Here is an 8,645-nt window from a genome sequence, read left to right as displayed (position 1 = left end):
GTGATGTGGTGGTTCACTTTTACACTGTGATCTGTAGCCTATAGTTCGGCTTTAGCTTCTAACTATCTTTGTCTTTTTAACATGTTGTTGCTGCTGAGTCAGTTTGACATCCTGGATATATCCTTCAAACACAGACTGTAGACCTTTCTCCAAAACTATGATAATATTTCATCAGTGAGTGCAGTTAGTTACAGTATACCTCTGACCTTAAGTTCTTAAGTTCTCTGCATTGAACTTTCTGTAAGATTAATGATTCCTCGTCCTTTTTTGCCACCCTTTCTCTTCTCTCATCCTCCTCCTCCTCCTCCTCCTCACGCTACCTTCATTACTTCTGCTTTTTTATTGCTTTCCTTTTCCAATCCGCCTCTCACCTCTGCTTTTCTTCCTCACCTTCATTCTTCTCTCCTGACAACCTGCTCCATTCATCTCTTCTGTTTCTGTCCTGCTCCTACCTATACCACCTCCTTTCCCTCTCCCCTTTCCTCCCTCCCCTCCTTCTCCTCTACACATGGATTAGATTCTTCATGCCTGTGCTACCCATCTTCTGCTGTAGTCGATTAGATTGCTAGTTTCTCCAGTATCTGCTCGCTCCCCTGTAGTGGCATCCACATTGTTCTGCAGCTCACTGTCAGTATCCATAAATCCAATTTGTTGTGTGTATGTGTGTGTGTTTCTGTGTGCCTGCATCTGCACATTTGCAGCAAGTCCGATAGTCACTGCGTGTTTCTTTGAAGCTACATTCAGAGCTGTGGTGCAAGTGTGCATCGTGTAGCTCTGTGTGTGTTTACATTCACATTTCTTGTCATGCATGTGTGTGTACACGCTTGGTTGCAGCTGCGTGTTTTGCAGCTGCGTTTGAACCTGTACCACCGTGAGACAGTGTTTTATTTTCCCATGCATCTGCTTATGTGTGTGTGTACATTTATTTCTCTTGTATCGTTGTACACATGCAGGTGTGTATCTTTGTAATTAAGTGTGTTTTGCATGTGTGTGTGTGTGTGTGTGTGTGTGTGTGTGTGTGTTAGTGATAGCTCTGGGTCTAGCTGGCTGTCAGTCTTGATAAGGCCAGTGGTTGGGAGGCGTTAGTTGGGGCTGCCGCTCGCCTGGCCTCCGCTTGGTGGATCTGCTGAGAGGGAGCTGAACCATTAGACACGCTGCAGTGACTACAGAGAGAGAGGAGGTGGGAGGTGGGAGGTGGCGGGGGTGTGGAGATGTATGGTGAGGAAGGCGGGGATGGAAAAAGAGAGTGAAAGATGCGGGAATGAGGAGTGGGGGGGTGTGGTGGGGGGTGATGGAGAGCGAATGAGATCGGGGGAGGTATTGAAGACAGAAAACAAGATGGGCAGATGGAAGAGCAGGAGGTAAAGAGATGGGAGGGGAGCAGCCGACAGAGGGTGAGGTGAGGAGCATGAGGTGGAGGGAAAGGAGGAGGAGAGAAATTAAAAAAGAGGAAGAAAGAACATCGAGTGTGGAGTGATAAGGAGAGGAAAGGGTGTAACTGTTAATGTCCACCCTCGCACAATATATGTGTGAATATCTGCTCAGTTTGCACACATGAAACACCGAGGTGTAAATAAACAAAATGTAATCTATCCTCCCCTCACTTCTTCTCTCTTTTATTCCTCCTTTTTCTCTCATGAGCAGCATTAAATATTCTGCCCATCATCACTTGTTCCTTTATTCCCCCATCTACCTCTTTATCTTTTTTCCCCCGTGTAGCTCGAGGTGTCCAGATATTGTCCCCCTGCACTGTCTTCTCCTCTCACCATCCTTATTTAGAGGCACCGAATATGTTTCATGTTTCCTCTATCTCCCGAGGAACATTTGTCTCTTGCGTGTAAGAGGTGGTCGCAGTGAATTTGCCGTCGGCCCCGTCAACCCAATAAATGTGTCTGTAGCTTCTCACATTCTTGACTCCAGGTTGTCAGTTTGAATTTGGTAAAAGGACTGAAGCCGGACCTGCACACTTTACCCATTCCTTGTTGAACAATGATCTTATAGCGATACCATCCCCACATGTGTGGCCTGATAACAAGTATAGAGATATTTTTCAATTACGAATTAATAGGGCTGGACTTGAATATTTGTTCACTGAGTAGATACTTGTTTTTCGATTTTGGGATATGGATATTTTTATGTATTTATTTTCTGCTAAGTGTAGGCTATCAGTGGAGGCGTACTGCAAAATACATTTTGTCAGCACATTCTTGCACTGTTAAAATGTGAAAATATATACCATGTCAGCTTGGGCACCTGACGTTTCAGTGTATGCCAATACTAAAAATGACAATAAAGGAATTATAAATAAATCTAAATCTTCTAAATATAAATCTCAAATCTTAGGCCCTGTCCACATATATGCAGAAATTCTTGAAAACATTTTTTTTTCCTACGTTTTGGTCAATTTTCCACATGCAAATGGAGTTTTAGGTCCCTTAGGCTGCTTTCACACCTGCCCTGTTTGAATCAGTTCAATCGAGCTCAAGTACGTTTGCCCCCTAAGTGCGGTTTGTTTGGGCAGGTGTGAACACAGCAATCGCACCCCTAAGTGCGGTTTGTTTGGGCAGGTGTGAACACAGCAATCGCACTCAGGTGTGCACCAAAACAAACCAGACTGAGACCTTCTTGAAGAGGTGGTCTCAGTCTGGTTACAGACGAACTCTGGTGCGGTTCGTTTGTGGTGAGAACGTGTTCAGACCTGGATCTGAACCAACTGCAGTCACATGACACATTGTTTGGGTTAAACATGAGCATGTTACAGTCCTGGAGGATTATTAATGTGCACCTCCTCCTGTACTGCCTTAATATGCACATTCAGCACATCCAATGCATCAAAACATTGTTTTCTAGTTGGAGCCGCGCCTCGTTTTCAAACTGTATGGTTTGACTAAAATGAACAATGACAGCAATATAGTCCACGATGAGCAGCGCTAAAATCAACCTGCGTAGTTGTCCCTCCATTGTGACATTAGAAAGTGTCACATTTATCTTGCAAGTGTACTCTTCTTCAACGTTTGCTTTACTTCCTGGATTTTTCCCACATGGAAATTCTGACCAATCAAGAGCAGCTTTCTCACACAAGGCATTTGATCTGGTCCACTTGTAAATGTTGCCGTGAGAACATGAACCAACTCTAGACAATTATGCAGCTTTGTAACAAAATTAGTCCCTGATTCAGACCAAAGGAAGACAACTCTAGATCTGAAAGCACCCTTGACAGAGATTTTTGAAAACATCTTCAAAAGGTGCAGGTTTTTTTTTACAACTCATGTTACTTTGTATCTGTGTGGATGTGTAAAACAGAGCGTTTGAGAAACGATAACATTATCTCCTCAATTTGTGCTTTGTGTTATGAGTATGTGCCAGAAACAATAACTTTTGGTGAGCCCTGATTGGTCTACTACCTCCTTACAATTTAAAACTTAATACTGTTGCGCCCATTCTTATCTGGTCTGCCATAAACGATGGCTTTTGATCAGGCCAGGTTGAACCAGCAGGTGGTGGGACAATTTCCAGAGTGGGATTGTTGTCGATGAGGAGTGAAAGGAAAATGTTCGCATGTCTAGAGCATCTGTGAGTTAGTGCCTCTGCTCTCATATGAAAGGGTAATCGATGGTGATGAGATCTCGAGTTGTCGATCTGAAAATAACATTTACCTGTGCACTTTACTATCTATGCAACAAGAGATGATTGCAGATGACGGCTAATGCTGACAAACATTTGGCGCTGTTTTTGTGTTGTAATGTGTATGGAAAGATCTATAAGACAAAGGTCATGTGGATGAAATCATTTTTAGAAAGCAGAGGTGGAAAATATCAGTTTATAAAAATATCTGTATACATCTAGACAGGACTTAAAAGTTGTTGGAGCTAGGATGTTGTTTTTGTGCTTGTGTCTTACAGCGCTTTGTCAGGCGTTGTCTCTGATTCACAGCCTATTATTACGAGCATTTATGTAGGTCTGTAATTTATTCATGAAAAGAAAAATTGTCACAAGCTGTTATTATGTCACAAACAGTGCACTGATAGATACCAGCCAAGCCTTTTGGATTTTTTTTCACAAATTACAAGACAAACAACGATACTGTGGAATAACAGAATCCTTCAGAATTAATGCCTTTAATTTAAACTGAAAGACATGTTACAGTGCTGTGTCGCAAACAGAGAAATGTCTGGCTGAGTCCTCCCCGAGCCATGTTCAGTTTTGAATATTTGCTGTTGATTACCACTGAAGCTCCTGAGCTCAAAAATCAGAAATGAATCAGTTTAGCCATTGAATTTGAAGAATTTGTGAAGTGTAATACATCATGCTTATTTTGGAGAGATGTTAGGTAGCTGAAGTGCTCTTCTTCAAAAAGCAAGTGGCTGATACTTTCTGTAACATGCAGAAAATTTTGGTGTAGTGCCCCGTCACAAAGCTCCTAAATCCCATAGCAAACTATGGAAGTAGCTGTTGTGATTGGAACATTATTCACGCTCCACTACATGGGATTATCCTTGCCTTAAATATGATCAGAAACAGATTTTGTTGGACAGCTTATTGAGTTGAGGTTGAAAAAAAAGAAAAATGAGGAACAAGTCTGAAACTCAGAGACAGCTTCAGGTCTGTTCAGGGTGGCTGCCACTCTTAGCTGCCATTCAGAAGGTAACTTCAAGTCAACTTCTGCATATCAAACACAAGGGGTTTTTACCACTTCCCCCTTTGCAGCACTGCTACAGACACAGATTTAAGACTTCCCCCTTTGCCACTCTTCAGGGCTGCTGTGAAACAGGCATTAAGGAGGGCATCTAAAGATGATGTCATGGATCAGGCAAGCAGAAAACCGCATACACAACTCAATTTGCTATATTACTGCACACAAAATGAAGAATCACAGCCTCTAGTTGGGATCTTAAAGACCACCTCTGGTGAAAATCAAGTTTTAACCTTGTTAACGTGTCCATAAGGTGTTTTTAAATGCTACAAGACATATCATGAGCAAAATAAACAGTGAATGCCTGTCTATGGCTGAACTGCAATGTACCAATGACAGATTCATACGTTATCAACCTTAAGAAACTGGTCCCTCAAGCATCATTGACATGCTATGGTGAAACAGGGACTTCAGAGGAGAAAGCTATGAAAGCTATGTATCGGTATTTTGCAAACTAAATTTCACTTTAACTTCAACTTGTCAGAACTTGTCAACTGACGATTGGGAAGCGAATTTGTTTTTCCTACATGGCGAAGATATGACCCGACCTACTCTCCCTCTGACTGGCACTGCTTGTTGCCTTCATTGGTTGGGTTGGGTTTAGGCTTGAAGAGAATATCAGGGTAAGTGGGTCGTACTGTAACCATCCTTGGAAAAACAAACTTGTGATCAGGAACAAAATGTATCTAACATTAGCAACCCATTATTAGCTGTTTGATAATGTAGTCAAGCTGAAGGCTAATGTTATCTATTATGTTTACACGCAGAGGTTTGTGTGTTCCATGAGCAGAGGGGCTGTGCTCAAACTGCAGCAGAGTGGCTGAGGTGTGGGTGGAGATAGAGACAGTGACCAATTTGTATATTTATAGGCATTTTTGGACCAGAGGAATTTTTTGTTTTGTCTGCACCATAAGGACTAGCAACTATTGTAATTTTAGAACGCTACTTTGAGGGACTTTTTAAGCTCCGATCTATGTACGTTTTCAACACAAGAGGAGCTAAAGTTGACATAAGTGTATACTGACTGGTCTAACACAGCCAATGTAGCACCAGCAACTGCCATTTTTAAAAACTTGCTAGCCATGTAAACAACAGACACAAACAACAACTTCTAATAAAAAAATAAAAAAAATGTAAGAAATGCGCAACAGCACGATTTTAAATTGTCTCCCGACTTACAGTACATGACCTAAGTGCTGTTACTGGCGAAACAGAAAATAGCCCTTGATAGTCTGTAGTTCTTGGAGGAGCTCCGCAGTGGGCAGATTTTTTTAAGGAGTCCCCAGAACTGTTTGGTCCAAAAAAGCCTACATTTGTACATAGTAAATGAGGCAAAGGTGTAGAATCACATCTTAGACATTTTTAAGGCACGAAAATATTTTTTTAAATGGAAAAAACTTCTTAAGATGAAATTTTGATGAAAAGAGATGAGTCTTTAGGGTTTAATCAATGCCTAAGGTCTCATTTATAAACATTATGTACACACAAAATGAGGCCTGATAGAGGCAAATGCCACTTCCCACGCAAAAGTTGTGATCTATAAAAATAGACTTGATGGGAAAAACTTTGACCCACGGTTAAAAACATTTTGGAGACGGAAAATTGGCGATATAGATGATGAGGTGGAAGCCTGATGGTAGAAATTGTCAAATATTTTTGGGTGCAAGCCATTTTTGGCTTTTGTCCATATGAAAGAGGAACTATCAGTGTGTTACTGTTATTTAACATTCACTATCTCCTAATATGGTGTCACTTGCAGCTGGTCTATGTCATGTGAGTGTTTTTTTTGACACGTTTTGCTTTAGCTCCAGAGTTATATGGGTTTCAGTGTTTACTTTTTGTTATGAGGAATAACTGAGTCATGTCTCCCCCACCTGGTGTAGATATGATTAAATGAACACACCTAGAGTCACAGTGGCTGCTGGTGCTGGTGGTATTTGCCTGCAGCACTTCACTACTGTAAGCAGCAGCCACAAAAACAGGCCAACTTTGAGCCTCACACTACATGTACCCATGCTGACTTCTCATTAGGTATAATTCCCATCAGATTTCTCTGCTCTCTGACTCAGTGCCATCGTGGGTGAGGTAGGAGATGGTGACGAATCTAACAGCTGCAGATTCCAGTTGGATTATTTTATCAAAGAAAAAGCCAGAGGCTCAGAGCTATCTACTCTTTAAAGGGAGCCAGAAATCCTACGTACAGCCCCGCTTTAGTGTCTAAATAAAGCAAAAAAACAAGGAGGAGCACCATGCTCATTTTCCTTTGAACATGAAAAGTGATATTCAAACTAAATATGCTGCCAGCCTCTGACTGCAAAGGTTGACGATAAATGGTGGGGGTGATAACATACGAGTAAGGTCATGAGTCAGCTTATCGACAGTGTTGAAAACAACTGCTTCTCTGACCCTGCGCCTCTTTTTGGATTTGAACAGTTCGCCCACTGGCTGTGTGTGACATTTACCAATAGTGAGGATGTGATGTAACCATCATTGCTGTTAAACTAGGTTAGGCCCTGGCAGTTAGAGGGGAGTCTGAGGCTGCTTATATCACTGTGGTTACCAAGTGGCCAAGTGTAGATGAGAGCAACTGTAACATCAGCACTGCAGGAGTAGAGAGAGGCTGAGAGGGTGTATAGGTGCCAACCAGACCAGAGCAAAGACATGAAGAGGTGAGGATTTCATGATTAAAAACACTGCCTGCCATATTTACATGCATAATGGGAGCAGACAAAGCACATGCCACATAAGAAGGGTTAGTACTCCAGTGTTAAATGGATAGTTTGAATTTTTTTAAGCGGGGTTACTAACTTAGTCATTGTATTACCTTTAGTAGATGTCAGAACACCACGCACCCAGTTTGGAGAAGGAAGTAGGAACAAGGAAATTAAGCAATCTACTGCTGTGGATGTGGGCAGCAACAAAGAGACAAAATTTTATCCACCTAAAAACTTCAATATCAGTTTAAATGTACACCATATCTAGAATATTTTCATAGCTTTACCTTACTGTCTACGGGGAACTGAAACTCTTTTCAAAACCAGACTCCATTAAGAAAAACAGTAATTTAATATTGCTGAACACATGAACTGTTGGTCTATTGTGTTAATTTGGTGTTTTTAATAGTATGATTGGATTCACAAAGTTCACACAATAACACAAACAAACTAACTGATTAAGGCAACAGTAAACCAGCAGCTCTTGTGTTTAGCTAAAAGTGTCAATAGTCAACCAAACAGTCGATCAGAAAGGTCATTAGTCGGCAAGATTTCATTGGTCACTTAGTCGCAGAAAAAAAAAAGTTAAACTCTATTAGGAGCTGCGCCTTGTCAAAATATTTGCTGCAGGCAAATACCACCACCATAGGGACCCAAGTCCCATAGGGACCCAAGTCCCTATGGACTGAGCTTCTGCCGCCCCTGACTAATACTGACTATGGATAAGTAACTCATATAAGCCCACTTCAAAAATACGAACTATCCCTTTAACATCACCCTTTGACATCATCAAATGGCATAGTGTTATGTCTGATGTGTCATGGGCTTTGTCTGCTCCCATTATGCATGTAAATATAGCAGGCAGTGTTTTTAATCATGAAATCACTTTAATCTCCTAACCTCTCAGTATCTGTGGATAAGTGCCTCATACAACCCACTTCAAAAGATCCAAACTGTCCCTTTAGTACTCTACATTTAACAGTTAACGTATATTTCTATGGGAAATAAAAATCAGTAGAAATGAATTTGGGTCTCAGATCAAACAGACAAGCCACTACCTGTTGCAAAGTGCAAAAGTAATGACATGGTGTGTAAGAGTGTTCCACAAGCCCCCCAAAATTCATTTACAGAATCATAAACAATGATTAACAGTTTCTAATTCATTCGATTTATGGGGGCAAAGTAACTTCCTAAACTTTAAGACAATTTCAGAACTTCAATGATTTGTAACAGGCTAA

This window comes from Epinephelus moara, chromosome 4, assembly GCF_006386435.1.
Source record: "Epinephelus moara isolate mb chromosome 4, YSFRI_EMoa_1.0, whole genome shotgun sequence".
In the NCBI taxonomy this organism is placed as follows: domain Eukaryota; kingdom Metazoa; phylum Chordata; class Actinopteri; order Perciformes; family Serranidae; genus Epinephelus; species Epinephelus moara.
Note: the sequence above shows the minus strand (reverse complement) of the source record.